At 39.8% G+C, this 5,729-nt stretch overlaps 1 non-coding gene across 1 annotated transcript; it reads left to right on the plus strand.

Annotated features, from left to right (window-relative positions):
- The first annotated feature begins 570 nt into the window (after positions 1-570).
- Positions 571-677, plus strand: LOC141636329 (small nucleolar RNA R71). The gene has a single exon (XR_012540948.1). It is a non-coding gene; the product is annotated as a small nucleolar RNA R71 (small nucleolar RNA).
- The last annotated feature ends 5,052 nt before the right edge of the window (positions 678-5,729 follow it).

Below are 5,729 nucleotides of genomic sequence, written 5' to 3' on the forward strand. Positions count from 1 at the left end.
GGGATTGTTGTTGCTGCTGCGGCACATAAGGAGGTTTTTGGTATTGTTGTTGCTTATGATGAGGGGGCACATAAGCTTGCTTTTTTCTTGTTGTGGAGGTTGAGTCGGATTGAACATTCTCGGCTACTCCACCTCAAGTTGGGGTGGACATTCGGCTCATAGTACGTGTTTGTCGCCTATAGTCTTTGAAAGGCGACAAGACTCAAAGGGGACAGAACAATTTTCTGAGACATGCCCCTCGGTTCCACATCTTCTACGAGACGAAAGGACCGTCTCAAACAAATAAGTTAACATGGTACATCCCACCTTTAGAAGCTCCTCCCAATTCATATTTGTCAAACCTTGCGGTGAGAGCTTCTAGTGCGGAACAGAGGAAGATTCAGCAACTCTCCTCTGGTTTCCTCTCGAATTCCCATATTCAGCCTTATGAGTGGCCAAATCATCGATGATCTTCCACCCCTTAGTCTCTCCCATGTTATCAACAAATCGGCCATTGGCTGCAGATCCAAAATAGCCCTCGATCGTCATACAGACCCATTATAGAACTGGTTGCAAAGACTCCATTTTTCGAACCCATGATGCGGTATGGTTCGCACCAGTTTCTTAAAACGGACCCATGCTTCATGAAAGTTCTCATCAGGCCCTTGTTTAAAGCTCGTGATCTGAGCTCTAATGGCATTCGTCTTCTAGGCAGAGAAGTACTTTTTGTAGAATGCCAGGGCTAAGGAATTCCAGTCGGTGATCCCATGAGCGGCTCGGTCCGGATCTCTATACCACTCTCTTGCAAAGATCACGAAGGGAGAAAATGAACATGGTCTCCTTGATCGATCGATCTTGGGTCACACCGGCCGGCGGGGGTATAGAGCAACAATAATCAATAAAAATCTCCATGTGCTTGGCGCATCTTCATATGCAGCTCCCGAATCGGTTTCTCTCAACTAGGTTAATATAGGAAGGCTTTGGCTCGAATTTTCTCGCCTCCCCGGTAGTTCGAATCCTTTGTAGAGATTCGCAGTGTAGGCTCGAGTGACTAGCAATGGTTGCTTCTTCACCATGACTGGGATTTCGGAGAAGTAACTATCTCACCAAGAAGTAGAGGCAGGAGATGTAGGTGGATCTCCTTCGAACAGGGCGTTCTCGTAGTAGCTTGACAGAGTACTCAGCTCTTCCTCTGTCGGTAATACTGTTGGAGCTTGTGTCCTCCAGTTAGTGCGGATAACGTCATTGCACATGCACTTGTACGGACAAGTGGGAGCTTGTTGGGGTTGGTGTCCTTAACAGTTAGTGCAAGGACTTATAAACCTCTAAAAGGATCAAAGGGCATACTTTTGGTATTATTATCAGTTGATCCACGTTTATCAATAACGGTTGGCTTGCTAGATAAGTTTGACGTTATTGTCATACAGATGGCGGTGATCAACTGGTCCCTAAAAGTCACACCTATAGGATACGTTCGAGAGATGTGACCGTATGAAAATACAGTCATGTAGATGCCAAATTTGACTAACCAGTTAGTCCGAGTTATTTGACTAGTAATTAGTCAAAATGTGATGTTGAGATATTATATTTAATACGGATTAAATATCATGGGCTAAGGCGAATTAACCATTAATTCGAAAATTAAATATAAGCGATTTATATTTAATTAATGTATATTGAATATTAATTATACAATATTGTCTTTGTCGGACATGTATTAATACTTCAACTAATCCGTGTTATTAGTCGATGTATTAATAACCGATAACCGATGACAGTTTATAATACAAACCCGTCATATACATTTTAGCATTTGGCGAACTGGACCTCGAGCTAAAAGTAAGAGGAAGTGGAAGCCCACTTCCCCATGAGGGCTCTCGGTTTTGGCCGAAACACACAAAAGGAGAGCTCCTCTCCTTTTGTGACCCAGACAATTCATTTTACAGAAAACTAGGGTTTTGGAGACAGTTCCTCTCTGAAACCTAGATCTCACATCTCGAAAACCTCACAACAAGTTCTCTCAATATTGCAAGGCAATCAGAGAACACCTTCTAGCACAAGGGCATATCTCGGACAAGTCTTGGGTGCTACAATTAGGAGGAAATCTCTGTTGATTTCTGTTCTTTACGCGTGCATCAAAGGACCCGAGGTTGATTCTTATTCCTTATCGTTTCTCTATTGTTTTTATGTTTTATGACGATATTCGCATGTTAAATTTACGTTATAGTCCTAAATTTAAAGGGTATTATACGGATATTAACCCACAAATACCCTTTGTGATCGTCTCAACTCGCGTAAGGATTTCTCGATCTCAGGATTTAATGGTACTAGTTCACCAACCTGTGACCTGCGCATAAGAGGAAACTACAAAAAGAATATAAGAAAAGTTTAAGGAACGGAAGTCCCTTAAACTAAAGAAAGACTAAATAAAAACAACTAAAAATTAAAACAATTGCCTCCCCGGCAACGGCGCCAAAATTTGATACCCATCGTGAGGTGTCAAAAATAATATTTATAAACTCGAACTACAACTATAGCTAGCGGCAGTCGGGTCGAACCACAGAGAGGCAGACGTAATTTCTAGTTTTTTAAATTCGGTCTAAGGTAACAAAAGGTGGGGGTTTGATTGGGTTTGGTCTATAGCTAATAACAATAAAAGAAAAGTAAACTAATGAAATATATAAAATCAAGTATAAAAGAGGTACTAGGATGGTCGGTTCGTTATAGTTTCGGCGGCAGCATATTAAACAGGTTTAAATCAAACACATGAGGCGGGAAATTAAGAGGTCCTCTCGGTCCACTCTTAACAGATAACATATTTCGATCTCGCTATAAGTCCCTAATATCACTAATACTGACTCTCGTCCTGAAAAGTGACTAATAATCTAAACTTTACCTATCTTTCGATCTCAGCACAGTTTAGTCAGTTTAATTGGTGATCTAACAACTTTCCCTATCTTTCGATCTAATGGGTCAGTCATAAATTAAGCATCTAACTGGTCGCATGCATTCGATTCGTTAAATACAACATTAAAATCAATTAAAACAAAAGGTAACCTCACGTGGTCAGTCGATCGACCGGGTATGGCAGTCGATCGATGGACACGCGATTTCAGTCCAAATTAATACTACGCCGCCTACGCTATAATTTCCTTACATCCTAGCACAATTGATTTAGCTACTCATGGCTATGGCGAAAATAACAATAACATTGACGATAAAGACTACTGAATTCATGCTAAAAATAGTAGAACAAACAATTAACATAAATCGATAAAACGGTTTCGGGAACCTAACTAGCAATTCTATACTAATAACGAATAAAGATGAGCTGAAAGTAGAATGGAAGGAATACCGAAAATTGCAGAAGAATAGTAACGGAATGATTAGAAGTATGAATGAAAATCCAATGCGAAAATAATATCCCGAACCCTAATTATTAAAGCTAATGAAAACTCAATGTAAAACTGATGAATTTCTGAATAAAAACTAGATAGCTGTATCTGATGTTCTAGGTTACGTTATATAGCAAACATACGTAACAACTTATTATCAAAACCTAAACATAATGGGCTTGCTTTCCTCGATCTTTTAATTCTCGTCTGGGATAGCAGCTTGGTCGATCGACTAAGCATGGCGATCGATCGATCGCTCTTCGATGTCTGATAGCTTCTTGAACCCGCAGGTTGGTCGATCGACTGATGGTAGTGGTCGATCGACTGCTTGAGCTGCTTCTTGACTTCTATAATCTCGTGGATTTGTCTTTTGGGCCTTGAATTGCGCACCAAGCTCGTTCCTTAAGCGAATACTTCACGTCAAATGCAATGCAGGATACTCGGGGGCGAATTTAGCTCGATTTCCGCTGGATTCTTCACATTTCTGCAATAAAGTACAAAAACACGAAAGTAGACGGAAATGGGGGAAATCGCAGCTTAAACTACACAAATGAGCTCTGAAATGCGTGTAAAATGAGGTGCAAAACATCATATAAAAGACATGCATTAATGTTTAAGCTGTTTTGTTAAGAAAAATTGATTTGAATGAAAACCGGTTTTGGAAGGGTTGTCTTAAACTGTCATAAGTCGAGTTCTAGAAATGATATTGCTGTAATTCTAATTGGAGGTGATATCTTATCCTCTTACGATTCTAACGATAGGTCACACGCCTGAAATGACCAAGTAACGAGAGAGATATGACTGTTTTGCGAAAACTGGACGATGTTGAGAACTGTGTTGGTACTCGACCGAGTAAGGGCTACTCGGCCGAGTATTCCCAATAGTCGACCGAGTAATCCTTCTGCGATAATTGGGTTAGCTTCTGGAGTCGAAAACTCAGCCGAGTAATATAGTTATTCGACCGAGTACACTGTACTCGACCTAGTATGTTATGTACTCCACCAAGTACTTCTTTGGGCGGTCATTTTGAGTCGGTGGTTATGTTCTTACATTTGTTTTGAGTCGTAGGGTATGTACACATGTATGTTTTGGGTCTTAAAGCATTCTTTTATATATGTGACGATCTTGATACGTAAGTTACCAAATGCTATGTGACACGTCTGTCGTGTACCTGTCAAAAATAAACTAACTAAACTAACTATATAGCTAGGGAAGTCAGGTCGATCTCCACAGGGAGGCAAGAAATCTGTAGAAGTCCGTCTATTTGGTCACAAATGGGGGGGGGGGTTGTTTGAATGATTTTCTAAACTACGAAGTTTTAAGGGAAAGAGAAATAAAGGCAAGAGCAATAAAGGCAGAGAAATAAGGATTTAAACTATCAGAAAGAGAGGGACATATCAGGATTTCGGTTCACTACGGTAGTCCAGTGACTCAGTTGTAAATGACTCAGACGAATTAATGTAAGACGGATGTTGAAAGGTCCATTCGATCCACTTCCTATCCTAAAATACCACTAACTTAACTTTCATTCTCGTCAGGGTAGTCTACTGTTCATAGCAGGCCTATTTAGTCCAATCTTTCGATCTATGATTAATTTTAGCCAGATTAAAGGATGACTCAGAAGTGTGCACTCAACTAAGTCGAATAAAAACAATTAAATTGCTATGGTGACAGAGTCTCATAATTCATTCATTTGTTTCATCTACTACATCGTCACATTCCTACCGCAGATCCCCTAATCCCAACATGAAAGGGGTTTAGCTACTCATGTTGCTAATTAAACTAACAGAAGATAAATTCCCAGCAGTAAACATTATGAAATTAACAATAAATCGCATAAAAATAAATTAGGGCAGAAGAACAAATGCAACGAAACAAAGAATTAAAGCAAACAAGAGATTAAATAAGAGAAGGGAAAGGAATTACAATCAAGCGAATCTGGCAACAAGAACACAAAATCCGAGTGAAATAAATCCGAGAACAAAGTTACAGTGAAGAGGAATAAGCAACGCAGTAAAGTTTACAGTAGAAAATTTAGATAATGAAAGATAGATAAAAGATGCCTAATAACCTAGTTAACGTAGGTTTTAATAGGAAAAGTAAATAAGTTTGTGGAATAAAACAACACACGGGCTATTTTAAAGCCCATATAACGAAACCACTCGATCGAGTGGATTAAAACCACTCTATCGAGCAAACACCTCAGCAAATCTACTCGATCGAGTAGAAAGTTACTCGATCGAGTAACTCATCTTTCTGCAAGCTAAGGATCGAGTAGAATTCTACTCGATCGACCACCCTGGGACGTAAAAACCACTCAATCGAGTGGTAAAACTGCTCGATCGGGTTCTTCGA

Source organism: Silene latifolia, chromosome Y, assembly GCF_048544455.1.
Source record: "Silene latifolia isolate original U9 population chromosome Y, ASM4854445v1, whole genome shotgun sequence".
Taxonomy (NCBI): domain Eukaryota; kingdom Viridiplantae; phylum Streptophyta; class Magnoliopsida; order Caryophyllales; family Caryophyllaceae; genus Silene; species Silene latifolia.